General features: G+C 40.3%; 1 pseudogene; it reads right to left on the minus strand.

The window, feature by feature from the left end:
• Positions 1-12,397: 12,397 nt before the first annotated feature.
• On the minus strand, positions 12,398-12,767 carry LOC134365185 (large ribosomal subunit protein eL31-like; annotated as a pseudogene).
• Positions 12,768-13,554: the final 787 nt, after the last annotated feature.

The raw sequence follows: 13,554 nt of genomic DNA on the forward strand, positions 1-13,554 counted from the left end.
CTTATGCTAAGTGAAATAAGCCAGACACAGAAAGACAAATACTGCTTGATCTCATTTAGATTTGGAATCTAAGAAACGTCAAATGCATAGTAACAGAGAATAGAATGGGAGTTACCAGGGGCTGTGGGGGTGGGGGAGGTAGGGAAAAGGTCAGATATTGGTGAAAGGGTACAAGCTTTCGGTTTCAAGATAAGTAATTTCTGGAGACCTAATGTATAGCATGGTGACTACAGTTAATAATAATTTATTGTTTACTTGAAAATTGCTAAGAGTAAATTTTCAAAGTTCTTACAACAAAAAATGAAAAAACAAATCTAAAATAAAAACTTTTTTATTTTTAATTGATCAATTGATTCTTAATTGATCTTAACTGAATAAAACTTTTTTATTCTTAACAGATAACAGCTTGTTCAGGATAGTAATAGCAACAATTCATTCAATGATTTCATTAGTATAAGGTGCCTGCACTACCCGTGGAGTGGTATAGTGTTACTTGAAAGTGGACTTGGGTGTAAAGTCTAGGGCAGCCACTAAAAAAGTAAAAAAAGAAGGATAATTGATATTCTAAGAAAGGAGAGAAGATGGAATCATACAAAAAGCTCAGTTAAAAACACAAAAGGCAGAAAAGAAGTAGAAGACAAAGACAGAAAAAGAACAAGGATAACCAATAGAAAATAGTAGCAAACATTGTAGATACTCCAACTATATCAATAATCATTTTAAACGTCAATGGTCTAAATACACCGATTAAAAGACAGAGACTGTCAGAGTGGATCCAAAAACAAGACCTGACTATATGTTGTCTACAAGAAACTCACTTTAAATATAAAGACATATATAGATTAAAAGTAAAGGAGTGGAGGCTGGCTGGTTAGTACAGTTGGTTAGAGCACGGTATTAATAACCCCTAGGTCAAGGGTATGGATCCACATACTGGCCAGTTGCCAGAAAAAAAAAAGTAAACAGATGGAGAAAGATAGACCATGCTAATAATAATCAAAAGAAATTGGGAATAGTTATATTAATTTCAGACAGAGCAGACTTCAAAGAAAGGAAAATTGCCAGGGAAAAGAGCATTACATAATGATCTTTTCAAAAAGAATGATTTCTTCAAGAAGACATAACAATCCTTAATGTGTATGTGCCTAGCAACCGAGCACCAAAATACGTGAGGCAAAAACTGACAGAACCGCAAGGAGAAATAGAAAAATCCACTATTATAACTGGAGAATTCAACACTACTCTCTCAGAACTGGACAGATCCAGCAGGCAGAAAATCAGTAAAGACAGTTGATTTCAACAATACCACGAATCAACTAGATATAACTGACATCTATGGACTACTTCATCCAAGTTTGCAGAATACACATTATTCTCAAGCTCACATGGAACATTTAGCAAGATAAACCACATTCCAGGCCATAAAACACATCTTAACAAATTTAAAAGACTAGAAATCATACAATGTTTCCTCTCAGACCACAATGGAACAAAACTAAAAATCAGTAAGAGAAAGACATCCAGGAAAATCCCAAAATACTTGGAGGTTAAACAACACACTTCTAAATAACATAGGTCAAAGAAGACATCTGAAGAGACATTAAAAAATACTCTGAACTAAATGAAAGTGAAAATGCAACTTATCAAAATTTTAGAAATGCAGAGAAAGCAGTACTTAGCAGAAAATTTATGGCATTAAATGCATGTATTAGAAAATAAGAAAGATTTAAAATTAATAATCTAAGCCTCTACTTTGGGAAACTAGAAAAAGAAGAGCAAATTAAATTTAAAGCAGGGAAAAGGATCAAGATGGCATAATAGACAGTCCCCAGCATCACCTTCTCGCACAATCAACAAATTCACAACTATTAAAAAGCAAAGACAGCCAAGCTGGGGCTGCTAGAGCCCAGGGGAAGAGGAGGAGAGACCTGTGGAGTGCATAAAGGCAGGAGAAGCCACGATGAGAGAAAGAAAGAACCACTCTGACCATTTTGAGCCCCAACCACTTCAAGGCTGGCCCTGGTGAGCACACGGAGCAAAAACTGGCAAAAGCCACTGCTGTGCCCTTTATATGAAGTTGCTTGGAGGCTTCAGGGGAGAAGAGGGCCCTGGTGGCCCCCAGGCCAGCAAGACCACTAACAGGGTTCCTGTGGACCCACACAGGAGTGAGGGGCCATAGACAACTGAAAAAAGGAGCCACTCAGAGGCTGGTGAGTCATTTCGAGGGACTGGCACATGGCCTGGCCCATGGGAAGTGTTTGGAGTGTGGGCAGTGGGGGAGATGGGTCTACTGGGGGAACATTGGGGTACAACAAGGACAGCTGATCTGCCCTCCAGTCAGCACAGGACCACTCAGTGGAGACTGGTCAGGAATATAGAACTGCAGGGGGGTGCAGTTTGTTGAAAAGAGTCAGGTCCAGACCAGAGTTTCCACACAACCCAGGTGCACCAGACCTCACGAGATCCAGAAGTGCTTACAAGGTCAACCATTAAAACCTGAGCTGCACAAAAAGCCTTCCCCAGAGAATCAGCAGCAAAGTGGCAGTTTAGCTCAACTACAGGGCTCAAGTGCTGGTCCCCACAGGAAGTTCCCTCATTTTAGAAGTAAGCAAAGGACATCAAATTAGTTCCAGTGCAGAGTTTAAGTGGTGGGAATAGTGAATAATCCAACACAGAACTGAGAGAAAAAACAAAAACCCCACAGATCAGAGACAAAGTTCTGATATTAACCAGTAAAGATCTAACACCACCAAAGAACACCTATAAAACCTAGAAGGACTGGAAGTACCCTGGGATCACAAGCTGGGTTGGGGGGGTTGAGGGCTCCAGCCACACCCCCCGCCAATGTCCACATCCAGCCCAGTAATGACCACCGAGCTGCTGCCAAAAGTGTCCTGGGCTCCCAAGCCAGGGTGGTGGGAGGCTGAGGGCCTCAGCTGTGTCCTTCCAATGTCTGCATCCAGCCCAGTGATGACCAAGCTGCAGCTGGAAGCATCCAAATCTCCTGGGGTTGGGGGGCCAAGGGCCTCAGCCATGCCTCCCAAAGTCCACATCCAGCCGAGCCATGAATGAGCCACCACCAGAAGTCCCTGGGCTCCCCTGCCAGAATGAGGGGGGTGCCATGATCCTCGACCATGCTCCCCTCCTTCCTCATCCTCCCACCCTATGCTCCACCCCTTTGTCCTCTCCCCCTACCCCCCAACTACTCTACAACATTTTAGAATATAAAAAATAAAAATAATAAATAAATAAATTTAAAAAGAAACCCCAGAAGGACTATATACCTGAAAAAAAATTTAAAGTAAGCAGAAAGAAAGAAAAATTAGAGCAGCAGTCAATGAAATTGAAAACAGAAAATCAATAGAGCAAACCAAATAAACCAAAAGCTGCGTCTTTGAAAAGATCAATAATATCAGCACGCCTCTAGCCAGGTTAATTAAGAAAAAAACAGAGGACTGAAATTACTCATATCAGAACTAAAAGAGGTGACATCACTACAAAACCCATGGACATCAAAAGGATAATAAAGAAATAATGATGAATGACTCTATGTCTACAAATATGGTAACCTAGATGAAATGGACCTTGAAAGACACAATCTGCCAAAGCCCACAAAAGAAAAAATGGACCATCTAAGTAGGCCTATGTCTATTAAAAGTATTAAATCAATAATTAATCATGTTCCAAAACAGAAAACACCAGTCCAGATGGATTCGCTGGTGAATTCCACCAAACATTTAAGGAAAAAATTATACCAATTCTCTACTGTCTTTTCTAGAAGTTAGAAGCAGAGGGAATACTTCCTAACTCATTCTACAAGGTCAGCATTAGCCTAATACCAAAACCAGGCAAAAACACTGCAAGAAAAGAAAACTACAGACCGACACCTCTCATGAACATAGATGCAAAAAAAAAAAAAAAAAAAAAAGTGTTAGCAAATTGAATCCAACAATGTGTAAGAAGAATTATACACCAAGACCAATTAGGATTTATCCCAGTTATGCGAAGCTGGTTCAGCATTCAATGATCAATTAATGTAATTCATCACATTAATGGGCTAAAGAAGAAAAAAATCACATAATTATATCAATAGAGTCAGACAAAGCACTTGACAAAATCCAACATCCATTCATAATTAAAAACCTTCAGCAAAATAGAAATAGAAACTTCCTCAACTTGATAAAGCATACCTACAAAAATACCTTCAGCTAAATCATAGTTAATGGTGAGAAACTAGAAGCTTTCCTGCTAAGTTCAGGAACAAGGCAAGGACGTTCCCTCTCACCACTACTTTTCAAATATTATACTGGAAGTCCTAACTAATGCAATAAAACAAGAAAAGAAACAAAAGGTATATAGATTGGAAAGGAAGAAATTATTATCTATTTTGAAAATCTGAAAGAATCAATAAAAAAATCTCCTGGTACTAATAAATGGTTATAGCAAGGTTGTAGGATACAAAGTTAATATACACAAGTCAATCACTTTCTTCTATAACAGCAACGAATAAGTGGCGGTGGCAGCTTGCCTAGCTGTGGCTGGGTTCGGCTTCCCCTGGCTCCATGCTTCATTCTAAGATGTTGTTGCAGAGCAGTTGTGGAGGAGGGGAAAACTTCTCTCACTTTCTAATTCTGCACAGAACTTGTCTCGTGTGAAGTTATTGTCTTTTTTTTTTTGTGCACCTTCTATGTTCTAGACACTATGGTCAGTACTTTATACAAATTTTTATCACTTTTATCCTCTCATTACTCTATAAGTAGGACTATTTTGACAGTGAAGGGGATGCTGTTAATAATTATATTTCTAATCATTCTAAAAATATCTGGTCAGTTGGGACCATCCTAGGTCAACCCAACAAATGATCACCTACCTATGAGGCAAGTACAGTTACTACCCTGACTGTACAGATGAGGAAAGTGAGGCTTAGGAGGTGAAGTTACTTGCCCAAGGTCATGCAGCTGGTAAGTGGTGGAGCAGAATTTAAATCCAAATAGTCTGGCTCCCAAGTAGTCTGAGCCCTGAGTCTACACTCTTTGCCACTGCAGCCCAAATACTTTATTGACACAGCTATTCTTTAAAGCAGACGTCACAAACTGGCCATCCACATGCTGAATTTGGCTGATAGATCTGGTTTGTTTGGCATTCGCTGATTATTTTTAAAAATTGAACTTGAATGCCTTTGGGTGAGGCCTGCCTATTCCAGTTTGTATAGTTTCCCTACTTACATTTGGCCCGTTTGGATTTCTTACAAGTGGGATCCCTCGGATGCATGTGACTTTGCAGCTCCTGAAGTAACCAACACATTTCACAGCACCCTAAGGTGTTCCACGGACCACCCCTTCTGCCCACAGCCAGCTCTCCTCTCATCCACTTACCTCTACTTTCTCTTATAACCCCATCAATCTTTCATCCCTCTTTTCTCCACTTGCACCTTCATGGAGGAGCCTGCACATGGGTGGACTTCCCACGTCTGTCCCAGTGTACCCATTTATACAAAAGGTCCCAAAGTTTAGCTGAGTATAATTTCCATTTCATATGATCACACCAACCAATTAGTATACAAATATCCAATGATCACTTGGAAACATCCCTGGTATTCTATAAATTGCAAGTGAGAGTTAGGTAGTGACTGTTCAAAGTAACTGTAAGCGTTGCTGGACATTTCTTTAATGTTTTTAAATTAAGGTTAGAAATCCTCAAGCAGAGAGCATGTTTTAAAGTATTTATAAGAATTGTCTGGGTTTTTGAAGATTTATCTCTTAAGGAATTTTGTGTATTTGAGGACATTCATTTATATAATTAATCAAAGGCTTAAAAGTTTTGGGCAGGTTAAAAATGTCTGAATCCTGTGCAAGACTTCTGTGAAACCACAGAAGAAATGCTAATGAAACATGACAGGAGAGAGCATGTAGATTTCAAGAGCAAAACTTTATTTTGCAGTGATGAAGATGGACAGAGAACATCTTCTTGATAAAAGAGAAGAGAAATTGAACATGAGCAGAGAGGAAGGACTCATCAAGCAGAAGTACCAGACGCAAATCATCGCCCAGCTCTAATCCACACGGCAGAGCGTTGCTTGGGAAGTGTGGGCTCCAGCTCAGAGCACCGTGGAGAACGTGAAAACCGTTCTCCTCCTGCACATCCCCGATCCAAATACACCTTTACTACTTAAAAGAAGACAGCTTCTTTCATGTTAACTCTTCTTGATGTCCATCAACAGGTCGCAGGAACAAACATTGAACAGAATCTGTTTAAACCTCTAGAAATCTGTATCTAATTACTCAAGAATTTGATCATTGGTTAACTAAGTAAGGGTTGTATGTGAGAGGAATGAGATTTTTAGTTTACTTGAGTTGATAGCCTCTATGAATATAATATATAAGTAAAATGAGTGGATTTTTATGAATTACTACTTATGTTATGTAAATAGACAAGTGAGTAGATTTTTGAGGTCTACTAGAACGGGCAGTGCTACCCTAAGCCCAGCCACTTAATGCCTATTATGTGTACACATCTGTTACTAAAATTCTGTCTTTGGGTTTTGTAAATAATATAATATACATTTTCTTTCTGAATGTTATTTTATTTTTCTGGTGGCTGGCCAGTATGGGTAATCTGAACCCTTGACCTTGGTGTTATCAGCACCGTGCTCTCCCAAGGCAAATGATATAGCATAAAATAGGGAGAAGAGGGTTCTCTTTTTAGTAGCTTAGTTTATGGTGGGGCTTGGAGGCGGGATGCTAGTTGTAGAGAAAGTTTGTTTTCAGACTTTCTACTTGGGGTAGTTAGAGAGGTTTCTGTGTATTCACACTGATGCTGTGTGAGTATATGCACGAATGAGTGGTTGGCAACACCTCTGGGTTAAATTAGATGAGCTCTGAGGTGCCTCTGACTTGGAAGTTCTGTGTTTTGTGTGGCTTATCATCCATTTTTCCTGTCTGCTCTTGCACGGGGCCATTTTCTCCCAGGAGACTTCCGGTTGCCAGTGGTCAAGCTTGTTGCATTAGCTTGCTTCTGGCTGACTGATTCCCACATTACTAGGAAGGCTTCTGTAAACACAATCTAGAGAGAGAATTTCTCAAAGCATTTTATCCAAGTTTACTCCATTGAACTCTTGTAGAGTATGCATTTCTCCAGATCGATATTCTACATTAAAAAGGGAAGTTCTAAATTTTGACTCCTCTTTCTCTCCCTAACCTACAAATGTCTTTCATTGACATGGTTTTTAAGTCTTTGAACTCAACCCTCTCTGTTTGTAATGCGTATTTGTTGTTTGCCTGGCTAGATCAGCACACAACTGCCTACTTTCCTCTGGAAAGTTCTCCCTCCCAGAGTGTAAACCATGAGCATCAAATTGGAGCTGTCGTCTTTTTAAACATCTCACCCCTTTGAGCTGTTTATTGGTCCAAGGGTGAGCACCTGGCCCTGATGGACAAATCAGAATCCCTCCCCAAGGATTTTTAATTGGGGCCAGAGACAGTTTCAGGTTTTCTTTGATGGCAAAGTCAGAAGATGTGAGTCTGGGACCTGCTGTAGCTATGTTTCCTTCCATGATCCAGCCATTTGTAACCTACTTAAAACTTTTAATTTTTGGAGAAAGCCCATCTGACAGAAGGAGACTGACACTTAGAAAAATACATCACGCACATGTATACACACACGCACACATACACACACACACAAATTCTAACAGCAGTCAAGACTTAGTTGCAGGGTCTTGCTTCTCTGACTTTCCTGCTATTATAAAAAACTTTCTACTAAGAATCAAATAAAGGTGGTTCAATGTGAACTTCTGATGCTTAAAACTAAAGTTGATGACTCATAATATGAAATCCTCCCAACTGAGAGCATAGATTTTACAGTCATACTGCTTAGGATCAAGTCCTGGCCCCACTTGCTAGCTGTGACTTTGGACAAGGTACTGGTCTCACCTCTCTAAGCCCCAGTGTATTTATTTGTGAAATGGGAACGGTATTGGCCTCTTCCTCCTAGGAAAGTGATGAGCATTAATGGATATCATATTGTGTAAGTCATTTATTGCTACATAACAAGCCACCCAAAACGTAGTAGGTTAAAACAATGTCAACCACTTACTTGCTCCTGGTTCTGCAATTTGGGCATGGCACAGTTTGCCTCTGCTCTGTGTGGCATGGCTGTGATGCTCAAGCTGGGACCGAAGGATCCAAGATGGCTTTACTCGCACATCTGGTGACTACAAAGACTGGGGACTGTCTGGGTCTCTGTTTCTCTTCATTCATTGTCTCTCGTCCTCCAGGCCGTCTCTCCCTGTGGCCTCTCTGCCTATCAGGATGGCCACATGTTCTTCACTCGGCCAACTTCTAAGAGAATGAAGGCAGAAACTTCAACGCCTCTGTGTTTGTTTCCTATTGTTACTGTAACAAATTACCATGAGCTTAGTGGCTTAAAATAATACAAAGTTATTATCTTACTGTTCTGGAGGTCAGAAGACCGAAATAGGTCTTAGGGGTCTAAAATCAAGATGTTGGCCAAAAGTGTTCCTTCTGGAAGCTCTAGGTGAGAATCTGTTTCCTCAACTTTTCTAGATTCTTGACTCATGGCCCATTCGTCCTCCCTCAAAGTCAGCAGTGCAGCATCTTAAATCCGTCTCTCTTTCTCTGACCTTTGCTTCTGTCATCACATCTCCTTCCCTGGCTCTACACTCCTGCCTCCCTCTTATAAGAACTCGTATGAATACATTGGGCCCACCTGGCTAATCCAGGACAACCTCCCTTCTCAAGGTCCTTCAGTCAGTCACACCTGCAAAGTCCCTTTGCCAAGTAAGGTGACATATTCACAGGTTCTGAGGATGAGGGAGTGGACATCTTTGGGAAGCCATTATTTTAACCTACTGCACTCTACCCTTTGATTCCCAAAGCCTCACATGTGTAAGATACGTTTACCCAGTTCCAGCTTCTGCCAAAGTCTCAACTCATTATAGCATTAACTCAAAGTCCAAAATCTCTTCTAAATCTCATCAGCTCTAAAGTCCCAACTCCCATGTCTAAGTAATCTAAACCAGGTATGGGTGAGACTCTAAGTATGATTCATCCTGGGACATCGTTCCTCTCCACCTGTGCACCTGCAAAACTGGAAAACAACTCATCTGTTCCCCATATACAATGTTCGGACAGGAATTGGACAACAGCTGTAGAGATTCCTGTTCAAAAAGGGGAAAATGGAAGAAAGAACAAAGTCATCACTTCCAAGCCATTTTGAGACTGCTTTGTGGCTCAAGGCTCTGCTCTCTGGGTTCACAGCTCTGCTCTTGGAGTCACCCTTCAGTTTTCATGAGAAGTAATATATATTTGTAGCTGAGCTGTTTTCTCAGCCTTTTAAATTAATTAATTAATTATTTTTTTGCCCAGGGCAAGCGAGCATGGCCTGGTGTCTGCGGGTGAGATGGCACAACCCAGACTGCTTGAGGCCAATCCTGGATGTTCTGAGCCCCCTTACTGTGACCCCTGGCCCGCCCCCACCCCCAAACTATGAACTAGGGAAATGTGTGATGTATCTGGATCCCAATGTCCAGCACAGGGCTGCAGAGCAGACCTCAGGCGTGGTTTCTTTTTCTTTCCTTTTTTTCCTTTGGTAACAGCCTCATTGAGATTTAATTCACATACCATACAATTCATCCATTTAAAATGTACAATTCAATGGTTTTTAGTATATTCACCGAGTTGTACAAACATTAGCACAATTAATTTTAGAAAATTTTTGTCAATCCACAAAGAAACTTTATACTCTTTAGCAGTCACCCTCTATTTTCACCCTCCCCTAGCCCTAGGATACTAGTAATCTAACTTCTGTCCCTACAGATTTGTCTATTCTGGACATTCCTGTGTAAATGGAATCACACAATGTGTGATTGTTTTTGACTGGCTTCTTTCACTTAGCATAATGTTTTCAAGGTTCACCCATGTTGGGGCATGAATCAGTATTTCATTTATTTTTATTATTGAATAATAAAATTCCACTGTATGGTTATACCACATTTCATTTATCCTTTCATCAATCGATGGACATTTGGGTTCTTTACACTTTTGGGCTATTGTTATTAATGCTGCTATAAACATTCATGTTCCAGTTTTTGCATGGACACACGTTTTCATTTCTCTTGGGTATATACTTAGGAGTGAAACCGATGAGTTGTATGGTAACTCTATGTGTAACATTTTGAGGAACTGCCAGACCATTTCCCAAAGTGTTTTCACCATCTTACATTTCCATCAGCAGTGTAGGAGGGTTTCAATTTCCCCACATTCTCACCAACAATTTCCACTGCCTGTCTTTTCTGTTACAGCCATCCTAGTGGGTATGATGTAGTAGCTCATTGGAGGTTTGATTTGCATTTCCTTGATGGCCAGTAGTGCTGAGAATCTTTTCCTGTGATTATTGGCCATATGTATACCTTCTTTAGAGAAAAGTCTGTTCAAACCAATTGCCCACTTTTGAATTAGGTTATTTGTCTTTTCATTACTGGATTGTAAACGTTCTTTGCACGTTCGAGATATAGTTCCTTTATCAGATATATGATTTGCAAATATTTTTCCCATTATGTGGTTTTTCTTTTTACTTCCTTGATGGTGTCCTTTGAAGCACCTGACAACCTGACAACCTTCTTTTATTTTTTGTCTTTTCTTTGTCCCTTTCAGTCCAAGCTGGTAGTGTTTATGCTGGTATACATTCTTCAGAACCTTGTGGGTTTACTGTGTAAGTTTTGGGAATACACTCCTTTAGACAAGAGGCTCCTCCACAGATCTTTTCTGGATAATCCCCTTTCTATTCCTGGCTTCTGCTGAGATGGCTGAGGCAATCCATGAGTCATATGCCTAATCTCCTCAAGTCAAACGCCTAATCCTTCTGTGTGATTGAATTTTTGATACTTTGAGGCACTAGCAAAAGGTTGTCCTGCCACATCCTTGGTTTTCTCTCTGGAACACTCTTTCCTGACAGTGAATATTCTAATTTTAGTGTCTTTTGCAGTTTGAATAGACTGAGAACATTGCAAATCATCAAATCCTGGCTCTTGCTTGTTTAACAGTTCTTTCCTCAATCTGTCTGTTTCCTCTCTCATTTTACTATAAACAGCTAGAAGAAACCAGGCCATACTTTTATACTTTGCTTGGAAATCTCCTCAGCTAAATATATAAGTTCATTACTTACCAGCTTTGCTTTCTACATAATTCTGCAAAGCTTTCTGACACCATGCAACAAGGATCTCCTTCCCTCTGGTTTTCAATATCATGTTCTCAATTTCTTCTGAGCCCTCACCAGCTGCCTTCTTTGTCCACATTTCAGCCAACGGTATATTTATGATCATTTAAATATTCTCAAAGACAGTATAGGTGTTCTCTATTTTACCCCTTACTTCCTTCTGAATCCTCATTAGAAGAGCTGTTAACATCTATAATGCTACTAGCAGTCCTTTCAAGGCAATCCAGGCTTGTTCTATAATGCTTATCAAAATTCTTCCAGTTTCTATTATCCAATTTCAAAGCCACCTCTACATTTTTAGGTATTTATTGCAGCAGCACCCGATTTCCAAGTACCAAGATCTGGATCAGCTGGGGTTTCCCCAGAGAAACAGGCCAAAGAGATTTATTGCAAAGAACTAACTTGTATGATTGTGGGGGCTGACTAGGAAAGTCCAAAATACATAAGACAGGCTGGAAACCCTTGGGCATGAGGTGAATCTACTATCCACAGGCATAATTTTTCTTTATTCAGGGAAGCCTCAGCTCTGCTCTTAAGATCTTTCAAATGATTAGATCAGATCCACCCAGATCATTAGAATAATCTACCTTACTTAAAGTCACCTGATTATGGGCTTTAATTACATCTACAAAATACCTTCACAGAAACACATAGGATAGTGTTTGATTGAATAAGTGGGGACTGCAGCCTAGTGAAGTTGCCACATCAAACCGACCACCACAGCTTCTCAAAGCCTAGCCCTGGAAGTTGCACAGTACTCCTGCTGCGTTCTGCTGGTCAAAACAAATCACAGGGCCAGGCCAGAGTCGATGTGGGAGGTGCCTTAGGCCTTACTTCTTGATGGGAACAGTGGCAAAGAATTTTTAACCATTTTAAATCTATCATAACCTATATACAATACTTAGAACATACTTAGCACATGGTGAGCATTCAATACATGATGATTATTATTTTAAAACTACTATTACCTATGACTTGATATTGTTGGTTCTGGGTAAGAACACAGATATTCTTTAAACTATTCTTTCGTATATGTTTTAAATTTTGTACAATAAGGGGTAAAAAGAAAAAAAACCCTATTTTTAATGTAATCTTTTCTTTCCTTTCCTTACTTCCTTTTTTTTTTTTTTTTGGTTTTATATCTCTATTTGACAATCAGCAGTTAGTTCTCATCCGCATTGACTGTCTGCAGATTTTTGGAAGTGGTAACAGGTACCCAGGTAACCAAAGCATAGAGCTTGTTTGGTGAATCTTCATCCTCGTTACGTTTTCTGGACAACCGCACACGGGTATGGTATGGGACATTCCTTATTCTTTGGCCCAGATAGCTGTGTTGAGCCTGGTATCAATGCACACATCTGGAGTCCCCGTCTCCTTCATGGCAAGTTTTCGGATCTCTTTGAGTGCCCCAGGGGCATGCTTCTTGATGTTGATGGTGTATTCTCGGGTCACCACCTCCTTGATGGCAGAATGGCCTTCTCGCCACCCTCCTTTGCAGGAGCCATCCTGCCAGGCCCGAGTTAGAAAGGAAGGCTCCTTTCCTTACTTCTTAAATCTTTATTTCATTTTTTTCTTTTGTCTCCCAACTCATTGACAATTACATTCCCTGGCCATTTTTCTCTATACTACAGAACGTGCAGAACCAATATATGTGCCTGTGATTACTGTGCTTACAGAGAGGTAGTGCCAGGCATTAAGGGCGATGCAGAGGGCAGAGTCAAAGTGAAGACACACTCAAGAGCGTGGTTGGGTGAGAAGAAAGGCTGGGCTCCTGACATTGATGAAGTGAGGCAGTTGTGCTAAACAAAATAACCTCATCTTGGCTCCACCTCATTCAAACTCCCCTTTGTGCTAAACTTTAAGTATTTCTTACTTTTGTATTAAATTTGAAGTGGGCCCTGCTCAGTCTCTGGAGCTGTGCTGCATTTTCTCTGTAAAATCTGTATCTCTTATTCATAACATTAAACCTGTCACTTTTTGCTGTGACTCTGCCCTTGAATTCTTTCCTGTGGTGGAGTCAAGAACCTGGTAAGAGGACGGGGTGGGCTGAGGCCAGTTATCGGGCCCCCCAGACCCTTCCTCCAGCATCATCAGGAGGGAGAAAAAGTAGATGAGTTTGTTTAATCTTCCATCTTTACCAGGAATTTCTTAAATGACATATTATAAAAGTTGTCCCACTGAAGGATAACCGTATCATACTATCTAAGAATTTGATGTGGTCTTAAGATCATACGGTTCTCTTACCTATCCAGTTTGTTTTGCCAGCATCTCTTTGAGTAAGTGGAAGGCAGAGAATGATAACAAAGATGAGGAAAACAA

This window comes from Cynocephalus volans, chromosome 16 (genome assembly GCF_027409185.1).
Source record: "Cynocephalus volans isolate mCynVol1 chromosome 16, mCynVol1.pri, whole genome shotgun sequence".
In the NCBI taxonomy this organism is placed as follows: domain Eukaryota; kingdom Metazoa; phylum Chordata; class Mammalia; order Dermoptera; family Cynocephalidae; genus Cynocephalus; species Cynocephalus volans.